Genomic DNA, 16,759 nt, shown 5'->3' with positions numbered 1-16,759 from the left:
TTTTTTTTATATAACAAGAGGAATTATATTTCAAATGTACTTTCAAATTCCAGGAAGTGTTGGCTCTCTGGTTTTATTGTCTAAAACCTTATTGGAAAAGTGCGTGGGATGTGGAAATAAGTTGATTACCCTTATTAAAATGTTTTGCAATCCATGCCTTGTCATCTTAATTATCTGTTTTGAATGCAAGAGATTGTAGTATGCAAATCAGTTATAAAACCAAGAGATCAGTGATTCACTCACTGATAATAACAGACCTAACACTGTACAATCTGGAAATACTGCATTTTAGCTGAAAGGAAGGCTGTTCCATACACACCAATTCAATGACCATATCGGAGGAACTATGTTTTTCCCTAAGGAAGGGTGTTGTTGCTGTGGTTGTTGTCAACATAAAAACATATTTTGCCACAGAAATTTTACCCCCTTGCCCAGCTGAAACTTCCACTGCAATTGTTATATAGAATATGGTTATGTAACATATAGAATTGACTGCATAACATCTGAATATCTATTTGTACTGGAAGACAACACTGTATTTGGTAACTGGTTTTAAAATTTTCAATAAAATTCTTAATAATAATAATAATCTCCTCAATTTTTTCCATTATTCTATATTTCTGAGTATGTATTTATTACAGGCATTTCAAAACTACCACTTAGTCCTTTGATGCTAAAACACGAGTCAGCAAACTTTTTCAGCAGGGGGCCGGTCCACTGTCCCTCAGACCTTGTGGGGGGGCTGGATTATATTTGGCGGGGGGGGGGGGATGAACAAATTCCTATGCACACTATGCTCACCAGACAGGCCCCACAAATAACTCAAAGATGCATTTTAAAAGGACACATTCCATGCAAGAGCACCAGGCAGGCCAGACAGTATTGTAGATGATAAAAATTAAAAATATTTTTTTTCTTACCTGCACTGATGATAGTCATTGTTTGGATGGGGGGGTCCTTGCCTGGGTTTGGTGCTGTGTTGTGGCCTGCTGGGCCTCCTGCTTGCAGCACCTCTTCCACACTTCGGGGGTGGGGGCCCTCTCGCCAGCAGTGGAGGCCAGATCGCCGCCACACAGCCTGTTCTCCCCACCCTCTCTCTTTTCCCTCCCCCCATAAATTTCTCGCCTCCTCCCCCACCCTGGATGGTGCCTCTTTTCCCACCAGGGGCAACTCTGCCTCCTTTTCCTCCTCCTGCACCTCCTGAAGGAGGACTTTGCGCAAAAACGCACATCAGCTTCGCTCTTTTTTGTATTTTTTTTCCAAGGAGCTCAGACAGCGGCCGGACCGAGTTAACGACCCTTGCGGGCCTGATCCAGCCCACGGGCTGTACTTTGCTGACCCCTGTGCTACAACAAAACTAATCAATGCAACATTCCCAGCATTCAAGCATCATGTCCAAACTATTTCACCTTACAACCTCACCGACACTTACAAGAAATGGTTGAGCAATAGATTGTCAACCTACAAGGCAACAGAGCAATGTCAAACAGGATTTAGCAGACTGACAACTTCTCGAATTATAAACATTAAAGATTCCTTGTATTGTTTCCTGATCCTTCGAATTTAGGTTCAGGACATTTCCATAGTGTGTCATTAAGAACGCTTTTTAGTCTGTTACTTGTTAATATTGTTAGCAAGGCATAGAAAGCAAAAAAAAAGTTACAATATTACATGACTGAAATTGCATTCTAGCAATAACCAACATTTTGCAGCTGAATTATATGTGGGGGGAATCTGGTTTAAGTGAAAATGGCCTCATGCGCTGTGAAAATGGAGCTCAGTTGGCAAGGTGGTAAACTAGGATGACACAATAGAGACATGGGTTAACAGTAAAAAGAATTTAACAACAACTACAGGTCTCCATGCAAATAAATAAATGCCAATCAATTACAGAAATGATTGTTCAAGCACTTTCTACAAAGCCAAGTTTCTCTTCTGCCTTTCCTTATACTGTATGTGATATCTAAATGACTAGTCCCGTAGAACAAAATGTTGCAACGCGGAGTGCTTCTGTTCCTGCATCCAACTACTGTAAACCAGTCATTCCATTACCATTCCCTCCACTTCTCCATTTTAATAAACCTGCTGATACGTCCACTCTTGTGCAAGGATGTTTTAGCCATACAGGCACTCAGATAATGAGTCAGTATCATGGCATACAATCTAGTGGACATTACAAGAATCACTTTGGATTGTAAAAAATAATAATTAAGAAGTTTATGCAATGTGCATACTATTACGACAATAAGATCGCTGGAGTTAAACTATTAAGTGCTTGCAATCTTTATTTCGATTCATGAGTTCTGGGTAACTACACTTAGTTCCAGGTAGATTAGTCTAATCACACTTTAGTTATTTCTGACATTTATATCTCACCCTTCAAGGGCCACTTGACATTCCCAAGACTACTTGCAAAAGAGTAAATAATACAAATATTACAAAACATGAATTTATTTATTTTTTTAAAGAATATAGGACAGTCTAACACTCTACTCAGTTACAAGTTATCACAGATTCAAATAATTAAAAGCTTTTAAAATTACACTGCTCATAAGGCAAAACAAGAAATCACTTTGAGAGGGGCTTCTAAACCTGCATAAAAGATAGGTCTAAACTCTAGGCAGAGATCCTTGAGTGGTAAGAGTAGCGAGGGGGAAGCAAAAATGTGTTCTGAAATGATGATGCGTTTTTTAAAATGGCTCCAGGAGGTAGGCTTATGATGCTTCTTGCAGTGATGTCTGAGGCACTGCCTAACAGGAGGCTATGAACACAAGTGCTATTCCACTGCTTCAATACTCACAATTTTGTTATGTTTCCCATAGCAAGAATCTGTAGGTGAGATTCAATGTCTCAGTATTGCATCTGCTCCACCAGCGCAAGTATTTTCACAATCTCGCTTTTCCTCCTCTCTGACACTGCTCTGGGGGAATCTCCCAACCCCACAGAGATGGTGGGGGGGTGTACCTGGGAGAAGGAGAGCAAGAAAGCACCAGTTGCTCTAGTAGAACTTCTTGCACAGGCTCCCACTAGCAAAACTGTATAGTTGAATATGGTCCATTGTTTCCCGCAAACATTTGGTGCTGGGAAACTGCCATTCTTCTGGAGTGGAAATATTTATGGAAAAGATGACATCTGGATTACACTCACTGAATTAGCATATGTATATCTGCAAAACAAACGCAACCCAGCATCTGTAAGATCCTAGAGAACTGCAACAAGCACGGATGCAGCATATACTATGTTTTGATAAATATAGCCTTAAAATTTATGAGAAGCATCTCTGTAGGGCAGGATTTTCAGAGCTTCTAATAATACTATTCATCTGTGCTCACAGAGGTCAGCAAGGTTTTGTGTTGAGCCATAAGCAGAAGAATATTTTTTTTTCCATTGCCAGCTGTACCAAGGGAACTCATTAGTTCACAACCGTTTTCATTTTAAAACACTAATAAAAGTCCATTGGACCAAACTCAAACTTCTCATATGTGGACATACAACTCCCAGCACTCGCTGAATTTTGTTACAATATCAAAATAATAATTGACATCACGGGATGCAGTGGGGGAGGAAACCCACAAGATTAAGTTAAAAACAGACTTCACAATGTGATTCTCACAGTCCTCTGTTGGATCAGCCACTGTGGTTTGTTCGGAAACTGCTTTAAGTGTCACATGCCAAAGCATTTACATAAAAAAAAAGCGCAAATCCACTTTCAGCCAAATGTAGTTATTGTGGGAACCAGCCTACACAATCACACTGAGGATGTGAATCACCGAGCATATGAAGCTCCTCTTGGGATCAGGAACGTCCCCCACTGGGACTTAGATAGAAGTTGGAGGGTGCCTTGTGGGTCACCTAACCCAACCTCCCACTCATATCCAATGTGAGAGCACTCCAAAACAGGTAGCAGGCTGTGGAGTGGGGCGGAGATGTCTTCATGACACCAAAGTGACTGCAGCTTACATAGGTGGGGCAGGGCAGGACGTCAGAGCTGAGTGGGTGAGTTGGCTGAGACAATCTGGTACTCCCTTCGGTGCACCCATTCATCAACCTTGTTCTACCCTGCCACATCCAGGCAAGCTGCAGCATTGCCAGTATGAGGAGGGCAGCTCTGCCCCATCGCAAGGATGCTACTGTCCCCAACAGATGGCCATCCAGCCTCTTCCTGAAGACCTTAATCTTGAGCTGCAATCCAATCTTCATTTCCTTGCCAGTTGCACTACATATGCAATGTTGCATAAGGTGGCACAGAAATATTACATTTGCCTTGTAATAACTTGATCTCTTTTGCGCATCCGTTGGCAATAAGGATGAATGCTTAAGCCATTTCTGTAAATCAGTTTTGTAAATTGCCTTTTGAATTGGTCCTGAAAGTTTAGCTACCCATAGTCTGCACTGCAGTACTTGTCTTTATATTACGTTCAGCATAACTGAAACAAACCTGATGAGCTGAGAAGTGGGCGGAATCCTGGCTGTATTGCTGTACTGGATTTTCTTGCTAATTGGGAGCAGAACTATACTGAAGATGTTAACATACTTTATGTTATCGTGAAAGCATGTGAAGTTCAAAACCTAAACAAAAGAAGCAAAGGACAGTACTGTACTTTAGTTCTTACAGAACATAAAAATAGAAGAAGAATCCTGCTGGATCAGGCCAATGGCCCATCTAGTCCAGCATCCTGTTCTCACACATGAGAAGCCTGCAAGTAGGATCTCAGCACAACAGCATTCTCCCTTTCTGTGATTTTTATCAACTTGGAATTCAGGAGCATATATACTGTCTCTGACTGTGAAGGCAGAGTATACAGTAGTCAATGCAGCTAGTTGCTACATACTGTACAGCCTTACCATTATTTGGCTTAGTCATCTTTTAGGCCTCTTGATGGCTCACACCTATTTATTTTTGTAAAACTCCATAAAATACCCTACATCTGATGGTATGGTACAAATAATGGGCCTAAGAATCACAACATTCCCAGGAATGAATTATGACAGCCCCAGCTAGCAAGAGATTGAAATGGCACACATGACAGCACATTGATGCTATGTAAAATAGTTTACATTGGTCAGAAGAAATGTTGCCAGTAAAACACATTTCAGGTAACATCACATTTTCTTAATGCTAAGACCATCAAAGAAGAGAATGGAGTTAAAAATATATAGATTTTTCATTTGTGTGTGGTTTGTGAGCAATGTTACATAATCAGCCAATGTGAGCTCATCTGATTTTGTTCCTAACCTATTTTGTCAGTTCATCAAATGAGAAAGCAAAATGATCAATGCAACAAAAGTCATTAACCTTTTGTCTATTTTTTGGAGAAGTCTTTAACAGAACTTTAGTGGGGTGGGAAATGCAGAAATTCTGAATCATCTTGCATATCATGCTTTTGGTCTAAAATTCCATTTTGAAAAACTGTTGCTAAATCACAAAACGTTGAAAAATTATCTTTAAAATGACGTAAAACATGTTAACTATATACATGAAAATGAAAAATAGATCTGTAGGTTGACGAATTCATGGAATTACTCAAACATGTCCTCTGTCATTCAGCTACAGCCCTTCACCTAAGAAAGGGAATGAGGAACCTGTGGCTTTTCAGACATTGTTTGACTCTGTTTGACACCAGCATGAAATTAATGAATAATAATAATTAAAAAAGCTCAATTCGGCCTCTCCATGCTGGGTGTGGGGGGAAACAGTCCATGTTGAATTCTTTCCTGTCCATGCAGCTGTTCAAAGGCACAGAAACCTTGCCAGAAAAATAAAAAGGTGGCAACCCTAACACTAGCTCATTGAATTTTTTTGCCTTAGCCTCATGTTCTTAACACCTCCACTCAACTAATCCAAGTTCACCACGAAAAAGTCATTGCTGGACTTGCTCCCAAACGCTACATGTCACCTTTCAGCAGCCAAGTTCCTTGCTTTCCACACTGAACTCTCTCTAGCAGAAGACTGGAATCATCAGCTGCTGCTTTGCATTATCGCTCAGACAAAATCCCTTGGACAGAGGTCCGTTTCCACCTGGAAATACAGATCAGGGGCAGACTTTGGTCTTCCAAATATTTGTGGCACCCTGTGCAAGGCCAAAACTTGCTGCCCCACACCCCTGGCATTCCGTTCTGTTCAATTCACTATGCCATAGTTGCGATGCCCTGCAGCGCCCCCTCGATTTGGCACCCAGTGCGGCAGAACCAGTTGTTGTTGTTCAGTCGTGTCCGACTCTTCGTGACCCCATCGACCAGAGCGCACCAGGCACTCCTGTCTTCCACTGCCTCCCGCAGCTTGGTCAAACTCATGTTGGTAGTTTCAAGAACACTGTCCAACCATCTCGTTCTCTGCCGTCCCCTTCTCCTTGTGCCCTCAATCTTTCCCAGCATTAGGGTCTTTTCCAGGGAATCTTCTCTTCTCATGAGGTGGCCAAAGTATTGGAGCCTCAGCTTCAGGATCTGTCCTTCCAGTGAGCACTCAGGGCTGATTTCCTTCAGAATGGATAGGTTTGATCTTCTTGCAGTCCATGGGACTCTCAAGAGTCTCCTCCAGCACCATAATTCAAAAGGCAGAACCGGTAGCACTGCCCTAAATCTGCCTCTGATTAGATGCTGGATTGTGTGCCTTCTGTATAGCATGCCCAGGTGCAAAAGAGAACTGTGCTCCTGCACCTTTAAGTGCTGTGTAGAAGAGAGAATTCCAGCAGACATAGCATGCAGGACTTTGCCTTTCCTCCACTTACCAAGTGTTGAGCCTCAGAAGGCGGATGTTTTAACAGGAGTGTAGCTTGGCCCTGAGAGCCTTCCAGACATGACAGCCAGTTCCTATGCCAGAATGCCTCCACGTAGAAAAGACCACTTGTGTTCATCTATGCTAGTTTTTAACAGGCAGCTGTTATTGCTGCATTAGTTTTAGAGTCACCATAGGGAGTTTGCCTGTGGGGGAATGAAAGGTACAGTCTGAAGTGCAATGGAAGTAAGATGCAAAAGGTTAGAGGGTCCCTGCACCTTTATCAGCAGGTGACACTTGCCATCGACAGATTCTGAAATCCTCTCTTCTGCACAACTCTTTAAAGTACAGGAGCCCTGCTCTTGTTTGCATCTGGCCACCTTAGAAGTTGCAAAGATAGGAAATCTATACCTTACGAATCTTGGCTGCAAAATGAGTTTTTGGCATGCATTTTTTTCTGCTTTTGAAATTACACCCTGATCCAACACAGATGTACTCAGAAGGAAGCCCTGCTGAATGCAACAGAACACAAAGCTGATGTACGTGCTACCCTTGCCCAAAGCAGGATCCTTGTGGAGATTTCCTCACCTCCGAAAAAGCCATAACATTCAGATGCTCTTACCTCATGTAGCAAGTAGCTATGTCCTCACCGTATGTGCCTGACTGCTGTTGGCAACAGCAGACAATGTGAAGGGCTATTAAATGGCACCTTTGCAAGTGTGTTAGAGAAACTTGTTGGTGATGCCCTTTCCTGTAGCATCTGTGTGGCGATTTCCTACCTTGCTGCCCTCGAAACAGTAGATTGTAACCAAGCCATTTGCATGTCTGCAACATCTAACATCTAACATACACACACACACACACACACACACACACACACATATATATATATATATATAGGAGCTGAGAAAATCCTCTTCCAAAGGATTTACAGAGTGCTCAGATTCCTGAAGATGATTGTCTAGAGGGATCGGCTGTTCCTTTTGGCTCACCTGGTTATTTTGATGTTGGGCATGATCCTGCGAATTCAACTCAGGCATGTCTGTTTCCTCCCCACCTGTCAAGTTTTTTTGTGATGTCATTACTTCCATTGGGGATCCAGGCTTTGGTTTTGTGGACCCCTCTGAAGCACCAGTCCTCATCTTACATAAGGGTGCAACAATAAAATTGCGAAATACCCGGGTTGGAAAAACTCCTCTGCTTGACAATCTGAATTTTAGCTTGTGAATCAGTGAGGGCAGTCTAGTAGAGGAAAAAGTTAACATACGGTAATTTTTTGGATTTGATTTGTGGTATTCAAGGGTTCAGTCCTAACTAAGTCAATCTCTGTAAGACCAATGCCAAGTAAGTCTGATAAATGTTGTTTGGAACGCTGGGCACCTTTCCAGTTACGAGTTTGATCTGGCCTTCCACAAATTGTCATGCATATCTTTTTTGGTTGGAAGGTTAAATAAAAAGAGTTTGTTTTAAGAGCCTCTGCACATTCTATGTCAAGCTTAGGGGTCTGCTCTGGTTGTTGCCAATTCACTTTGGTACTATGGTGTTCTGTTAATGCCTGCTTGTTATTAACTGATAAACTGTGGACCTCTTTGGATAATTGTGTTATTTGAGAGGCAATACCTCTAATTTATTGGAAGATATGCTCAACCCTTCTTGCAATTAGAGTTAATTGGGTGCTCTCCCTACTTGTTATTCCTTCATCTCTTAGCAGCACAGGATCAACTTGCCCCATTGCTGGATCCAGTTCCACGCTCTCACCTTGAATACTCTTCCCACACTCACAATCATCTTCAAGGGGAGAAAACCGTTTTTTTGTTGGAACTATAAAAGCAGATTTGTTTAAAAAGTCCTCTATTTTAGATTGTTTGGAAACCGGTGAGAGAGCTACATCCTCTGGGTCCCTGTGGCGTTTACTAGCAGGCATAGCATCGCCGTGGGGAGAAAACAAGGAGAGGTTTCCCCAACCGAAAAAGAGAGAAAAGGCTTGCAATTTATTATTGGATAGCTGTGTATTCCAAGATGCCGTTTCTGAATAAATCAATCCCAGATATTTAAACGTATTTACTTGGTTTATGATGTGTTCATTCAGGTGCCAAAAATGCTTTTTAGGGCACTTCCCATATACAATGACCTGCGTCTTATCGTAGTTTATAGATAAAGCATTCCTTGTGCAATATGAACTTAATTTTGCAAGCAGCCATCTCAGGCACACCTGTGCCTCATGAGAATTACACAGCCATAAAGAATGGTGGTTGCTGATGGTTACATCTGAAGAAATTTCCTAAAAACTCAAACTAGGGATTTTAAGCCTTTATATATAGTCTGGCTAGAGCAGCAGCAGTTGTGGATGCAGGAAGGATCTTGGCTCAGTGGGACCGACTCTTTGCAAAGCCAATTTTCTCTCTCTTGGAACTAGTGCTGGATTGTGTATGTCGCTGTCAAACTATTTCCCCCCCCCCCTTCATGCAATCCAAGTATTCCAACAATTTTTCCAAATCCTCATTATGATCCCAAGTGCCTGTGTTGCCTTGGGACTTTTGTGTGAGTAGATAAATGTTCAACAACACATCCCTCTCCCATCTGTCTAGCAGGCTCCACATCTGTGGCTCTTGGAGAAAGAAACAGTTCCATGTCCACATGGTCCTTGGCCTCCCAACATTGCTTCCAAGGCTTACAGCACTTCATGCTGGCTTCAGATGTTGCATCTTTGGTCGGCAGAAGCAACATATATAGCATATTTAAAGAATTACTTATTTTCTCCCTTGCTTTTCTGTAAATGGTTGCAGCTTATAGAAGGGAAACTAGGAACAGTGTGTGACATTTGATGCTGACTGGAAGGTGGGGGAAGAGATGAAACATCGAGAATATAAACTAGGAAGAAGGAGATCTAGTTGCTTTTGAGCCAATTTACAGAGTAAAGTAATCAGCTTGTGATATCTCCTTCAGCATGGGTGTTGATCATGGGCTTATGCCAATTAATTTAAGGCCATTACACATTTTAAATTGCTCATTGACTAGTATTAAGGGATTGTCCTAACGGAAACACAAAACAGATAGTAGCAAAACAAAACAAAAGCATCTTAACAATTAGCCAGCTGGCCATCGAGGGGATATTTGCATATGGATTAACTTACGCCAAGAATTAAAAGAAAAAAATCAGAGCCCAAATGCTTTTATGCATCCGATTTTATTGTGCAAACTGCTTCCCCATGAACTAAACCTGTATCACCATCACTAGTCCTGGAACTGCTAGCAGATGACATCAGTCAACCTAACACCAGGCCAGGGCCAGGAAGCAGAGCCTAGCAGTTTCAGGTGGGTTTAGGTGTAAAGTCCAGTTCAGAAGCTACAATCTCTACAGTATATACAGCTTTAAGAAAATAAAATGACTGGTAAATGAGAACTCAGCCTTACATTTCTGAAAATTGGCCTAAACAAAACCTGTCCAAGATCCAGGGTCTTTCTTCTGGTTAAATCGCAATCCTTACTCCCCCCCGTCATACAACTAGAAGATGGGGGGTAAGCCAGTGAGAGTACAAAACTGCTCCTGGATGCCCTTATTTCAGCTCTGGCCATGAGAGAGGAGTATCTTTTGTATGCTGTAAAAGCATCAAACTGCCTGCCTCTCTAGAGAGGCTGATATGCCTGTAAAAAGGAGGAATAAAGTCACTTACATGCAGGGTCACTTACCCGTAGGACAGAAGCTGAGGTGGTCTTCTCTTAAGGGTGTATTATTGATGGCATTTTTCCTTTCCTTGGATTTCCAACTATGTTTGGATCCATTTCCTCCTCCTTCGCTCTGGGCTTTACAAGGCTGGTATTTATTATTATTATGAAAAATCTACCACTAGTCACCTAGTTTGCAGCCCATTGTGTTAATAAAAAACAGGCAGAGAGTTCATTAATTGCTGGAACTACTTGTTCTTCCCAAAAGCTGTAAATTGTTTTTTTAAAAAAATCATAAAAGGACATAGCAGTCCAGGGAATAACTTGCACGTTAGGCACATGTCCCTTATTTTACTAAGATATCCTTGATCCTAGAACTTTACCCTTCACCAAACTGGTGACCTCCAGATATTTTATATTACACCACTCCTATCTGCCCTAGTCAGCATGGCCATGTCAACATCTGGAGAGCACCTGGTTGGCAAAGAAAGTTCAGAGTTTCACCAAATATCATGGTTGTTTTGTATTTCAGATACTACAGCTTCAAAATACACCCTATTCTGGATATTTTGATCAGGCAAAATAAGATTTGGCAAGAGGATTGGCCGGTGTGTGTGTGGGACACACAGACAATAAAGGATTAAATCCCATCTCTTGTTCCAAACCAAAACCATAGCTGAATCACATGTATTGCTTTCAGTCCCACTGCTTGAAACATTTTAAATTTGTCCACATCGTTGCGACTGCAATAAATTAGTTATAAATGCGTTTTGCAACAGCTGTCTGCTTTTAACTCTGTGAAATCCATCATTATCATCTGTTGCAAAGTGGATGGATGCATGGTTTGAGCCTGTTGTTGAAGGGCATACGGTGGCCAAGAGTTATGGTCAAGAAGGCACTTAACCTGGACATTGCTTTTAAGTGTTTAAAATCATTTTTTAAAGAATGGTTGCAAAACCTGAAGTTTACTGTTGCTGAAATCCAAAGCTCTCACCTGTCAGCCAGTATATCCCACTCAGAAATGGAGGTACAGAAAACCTGTATTGGCAGCTCTTCTCCCTGCTTCAACAATATGAAATAACAGAATGTGTCTTATTGTATTGGGCTGCTGGCACAAGGCTTATGTGAAACTGCAAGGATGCTGCTTTGCCTGGTCTGCTGCTCTCTGTGATTTTTTAAAATACATTTTTACATGTACGCCCTACCTGTCCTTCAAGGAACTCAAGATGGTGTGCATAGCTCTTGCCTATTTTATCTTCACAACAAGCCTATGCGGTAGGTTAGGCTGAGGTGGTGTGTGACTGGCCCAATATTACACAGTGAGCTTTATGAATGCATTGGGATTTGGTCTCCCTGCCCATAACTCACAAACAACTATGTGCACCATCCCAAAAACATGCTTAATTATTCTATACTCAAGAGAACTGTGTGCAAGCCAGGCTGCTAAGGTGTGCAATAAGTATAGTAAGTCCTGCACCAGCAGCTGGTATTTCTAGGAGGCTGGGGGAAAGATTGACCATCATTTTCCAATGAGTGGGCACATTGTCTCTCATTTACCCCTTTGATATAGGGAGAATGCAAATTCACACTGCTTTATCAAGTATAAACTGTTTTCTATCCTAGAACAATCAGCTCTGAAACATGCACATTTGAAGACCTTGTGATAGGTTTTAAGTTAATTATCTAAACCTGGTCACCTTGATCCAGTTATGTATATGTGTTGCAGGTCACGGCGTTCAAAAATTAGAGCATTGTTGAGTCAGGCACTGGCTCCATCTCTTTGGGACTGGTGGGCTGAGGAGGGAACTATAGGCAGTTTAAGCCAAGGTGCTACGAACACCACAATCCAGGTGCTTCCAGGTTTAAAGAATCACGGATTCCCCAAACCAACCCTGTGTCACTACCTGTTCAAAAAATTCCCAGCTGTCCTGCACTCTCTCAGACATGGAGGTTTGTTGCTGAGGGAGATACCACTGGCTGTAGACTTTCCATGGGTATCTGGAGGAAACTGCAAAAATAAAGGGACAGGTTTGTTTATGCACCCCTTTAGGGCCTGTCAAATTAAAAAACAGACAGCAGTGTTACTTAAACCTCTTCATTGCAGCAGCTGTCTCAAAGCTTTTCTTGAGCAAACTGAGCAATCTGTTACACATTTTTATTTTACTGAATTAGGCCATTGTGTGCATGATGTGTATGCTTTTTTCCCTGTGCATAGCCAAGAAGTAACATACAGATATAAATAAGAAATAACATGCAGATATAAATACCTCACTACATACATTTTCTGTTTAACTATTAGCACTTTAAAGGCTTCTGACATGGCAAGAAGCAGGAGCTCTCTGCCAAGAAAGCTTCTAATCACCACCATTTTCTTAATTATGCCAAACCCCACTTACAATGAAAATGTCACATCAGCTCTGGGCCCATTCTTGTTCTGTTTGTTTTCATAAGGCCAAAGTAACCTGCATTAGTTAGCAGGCGTTTGCATCTGATGGGAGCATTCGGTTGCCCTGTATGCATATGATTTTCAAGATATTTTCTCTTTTTTTCAGTGCAAGCTCTCTACTTTTTCTGTAGGCTTATGTTTAAAAATAAGGCAGTAATTTGGTTCTCGGGGGAAAAACACCCTCCAACTAAATAACCCGTGTGACATGTTGCTAGAAGACAAGCTGGGACACGATCCACTGGAGTTGCCCAAGGAAAAGTTAAGTTCAGGAAAAGAAAGGAAGAAAATGGGCTTCGGTGAAGCTGGAGTAAGGCTAAGGAAACTAACAATGCTGATTAGCAGATAAGCCATCATTCATCAAGGAACTTTTAAACTAAAGATTGTCATATACTATGATAACTCACCTCTCTCCCCAGAAAAAAGGAATATAATATGCAGCTGCTTTGCAAGGCTGGCATCACTCACGTTCTCTCACAGTCCTGATCCTGCAATATTGGTGCCAGGAGGGCGTCAGCAATAAATCACGCGGAGCAAGTGAACTCTTTATTAGAAGAAACAAGGCTGCTCGGTAGTGCCAGGCCTAAGAAGCACAGGTCTTGCTCCTATGACAGTTGGAACTGAAGGTCCCCAGCTTCCTACAGCTGCCTAAGCCTTCTTATCTCCCGTGTCCTTCTCAATCAATACGAGACTCTGCTGGTGCAGCTGTCTATGCTCCTCCCACTTCACATCTCTCTCTTACGTACCTACTACATAGGATCTGACAACGGTACAACGTAAATGGATCCTTTGTGCCTTTACTGCAGCCAAAAGGCTGGTATTAATGCACTGGAAAGATAAATCTACGGCCCTCTTCAGTCAACAGATTGAAGATACGACAACACTTGCAACTTATGAACAGATTGCTTACAGTCGTAGACTCAACAGTTGAGAAGTATTATGATACAGTCGTACCTCGGATCTCAAACGTCTTGGCTCCCCAACAAATTGGCTCCCGAACGGTCAAAACCCGGAAGTACTGCGCTTTGGTTTCCGAACGTTTTGGAGGTCGAACTGACTTCCAGAACAGATTTCATTTTGTTCGACTTCCAAGGTACGACTATCTTTGGAATGTGATTATTTTTTTAAAAAGTAGGTTATAAATAACCATATATGTATTGGGATGATAATAACACTTGTATAACCATATAATAGACAAACATATATGGAATTGTATTTGTTTGTGATATAATAAACCTAGAGTTTTTAATACTTTTTTCTCTTTATGCACTTTTGATTTACTTTATTTTGTTCTATATATATATGCACTCAAATCTATCATAGATGCTACAATAATGACCAGAGGGACAGACTCCACCCCTGAAAGACCAGATGCATTGCTTCTCCAGCATACCCAATCCTGGCTGCAAATTTTGTTATGATACTATATACGTGTGCACACATACAGCATAAGAAGCAAACAGCATTATGCTTCAGTTTTTAGTCAGCCAGCAGCATTGTGTACAACACTGACCAGCAATTTTAAGAAACCAACAAAATGCAGTGCAGTTTTGAAGGACTCAGTTTGCCATCTTGATTCGAAGTGGCATCCAATGTTAACCAAACAGACAAAAACCTGCTCTTCAGTCTTGGGAGGAGCCATTCACGCTTGGTTATAATTATCTTAAGAGGTCTCCAGATGTATAGCGAACAACTTCCCCAAATATACAGTAGACCGCCTTCTCCCACATTCATGTATTTGTCAGTCAAATTTTGAGGAAACACCGGTCATTGAGAGAATCAGAAAAGGGCACAAAAGACACATGATTTTAGCAGCAGATGGAACCTCTTAAACAAAACAGGCAGTATATCATATTCTTAAGCCCAAAGTACAACTGATTTGGTTATCCCAGTCAAATTAAGATGCAAAGCATTTAGCTCTATCACAAAGAAGCTGCAGTTAAAGGACTGGCTGGAATAGCATCAATGGTTGTTTTTTTTTTGCTCAGCTTGCTTACATCTATAACCTAGAGGTTGCTGCTTAATTACTTGCAATAAATGCCCCTTTCAGGGGATTATAATAGGGTAATTATTAGAGCTTTGGGTGGGAGACAAAGGCAAAGTTTGAGGGCATTTCCCCCTCCCACTAAAATGACTCAGCAGCCGTTAACTTAAATGGAAAGAGCATCCTCCAAAATCTGATAACCTTTAATTATGGTTTGTCCCAGCTGTGCTGAGACTTCAGTACAGTTCTCAAGAGACAGAACCTGATTATTAATTTTTGTAGCTTAGCAAACCAAACTTCTCAAAATGCACGTGTGTAAAATGTGTTCCAACAATGGCAAAGTACACATGACCACCCAGGTATTCTTATCTTTTGCTGGCACATGTAACAACAGGGTGCAAGTTATCCATCTTCCATTCAACATGACAAAAATCAAAACTGTATTCTGTGTGCAAGATAAAAGTACACTTTTAAACCATTAAAATAGCACCAGTTTATTTTATTGTCTGTTTCTTTACAGTTTCTCATATTCTTGTTTCATGTCATATCTTTGAAGAGACACCAATGCCAAACCAAGGAACCAAATGGCAGTGGCACTAGGGCAGGCATTCCCAAACTTGCCCCCCCTCCAGCTGTTTTGGGACAACTCCCATCACCCCTAGCTAACAGGACCAGTGGTCAGGGATGATGGGAATTGTAGTCCCAAAACAGCTGGGAGGGCAGAGTTTGGGGATGCCTGCACTAGGGAGTTTGTCTCCATCTGCTGGCACTGCCTAAGAATCCTGGATTAGTGCATACAAGGCTATGCAATAAACTGGCTAATTTGCTCCCTGCTTCAATTGAAGGCCTCCTTGAGGACTAGAGGAAAATCAGGTCCCAGGTTGCAGCAACTGCCTCCTGTGCGCAGCGCAGCAGATTGTGCCCGTAAAAAAAAACCCTGGCACTTGTTCAGACACCTTCTGTCCCTAGTTTCCACCTACGTATATGTGAGTTCTATTATGTTTAAATAGAGTGCATAGATAGAGGATAGAGTGGTGACAAAAGCAGTTTCCCAACTTTAGGGAATTTCCTGATCTAGGAAATCTTGGAACTTTTCCAGGATGTGCATCAATGCTGTCATGTCACAACAAGTGTCCAACATAAGCACACTTTAAAAAGTCCGGATCTTATAAAAAAAAATAATCACATTGACATTTACTCTAGAAGACAGGCATGTGGACCCTGAAAACATGACACTGGTGTAGTCCCTATTGAAACTAACAAGGCCTCCGCCAGCAGAGTCCTTTAAATAATGGATTTTGTGAAAGAGGAATCTAGATATGAAGTATAACTGCAGCCAACTCTTGTTACTTTGAGCATACCTTGCTGCTGTTAAGAGTATAAGATAATCATAAACAGAGTCGTTGGATCAGAACCAAAAGATCATCAGCATTCTGTTCCCCAATTTGGCCACATCAGGGGCCTCTTGGAGCCCCATGAGCAGAACATGACTCAAACAGTTCTCTCCTGCTCCTACCCTCCAGCAGTTAACCTGAAAGTTGAATGTAGTCATCATGACAAAGAACCCCTCTCTCTCCATTAATTTGTATCCCTTCCTAAAGCGATCTGTCGTTAGTGGCCTTCATCAGCACCTCTTCTTGGCAGTGAAGGTTGTGTGTAGGCTGCCAGCCATTCTGCCCCACAGCAGAGGAAGAGAGAAAAAAGTACAAGGTCCTTTCTGGTTGGTTGCCAGGCACAACTACCCCTCCCCTCTCACAGTCTGTCAATATAGAAGAGCCTCATACAGATAGAGGGAGGAAGAGACCCTATTTAGGATGCAATTCACCCTGGCATCAGCTGGTCTCAGGCTGGGACTTGGGGAGGGCAGGGAACTTGATGGGCTATCGGGGTAGAGACTCTCTCATTCCCCAAACTTTGTATGAAGAGGAAGAGTCCTGCTGGGATGTTACCT

At 41.8% G+C, this 16,759-nt stretch overlaps 1 long non-coding RNA gene across 1 annotated transcript; it reads right to left on the bottom strand.

The window, feature by feature from the left end:
* Nucleotides 1-3,082: 3,082 nt before the first annotated feature.
* Nucleotides 3,083-13,835, bottom strand: LOC309380239. Its single transcript, XR_014172755.1, has 5 exons — nt 12,316-13,835; nt 11,376-11,436; nt 10,406-10,529; nt 4,439-4,569; nt 3,083-3,166 (listed from the first exon to the last, which is right to left on the bottom strand). It is a non-coding gene; the product is annotated as an uncharacterized lncRNA (long non-coding RNA).
* Nucleotides 13,836-16,759: the final 2,924 nt, after the last annotated feature.

The sequence above is a fragment of the Podarcis melisellensis genome, assembly GCF_964234715.1.
Source record: "Podarcis melisellensis genome assembly, chromosome: 11".
Lineage (NCBI taxonomy): Eukaryota > Metazoa > Chordata > Lepidosauria > Squamata > Lacertidae > Podarcis > Podarcis melisellensis.
The sequence above is the reverse complement of the archived record's forward strand: the minus strand, read 5'-3'. Positions and strand labels throughout refer to the sequence as shown.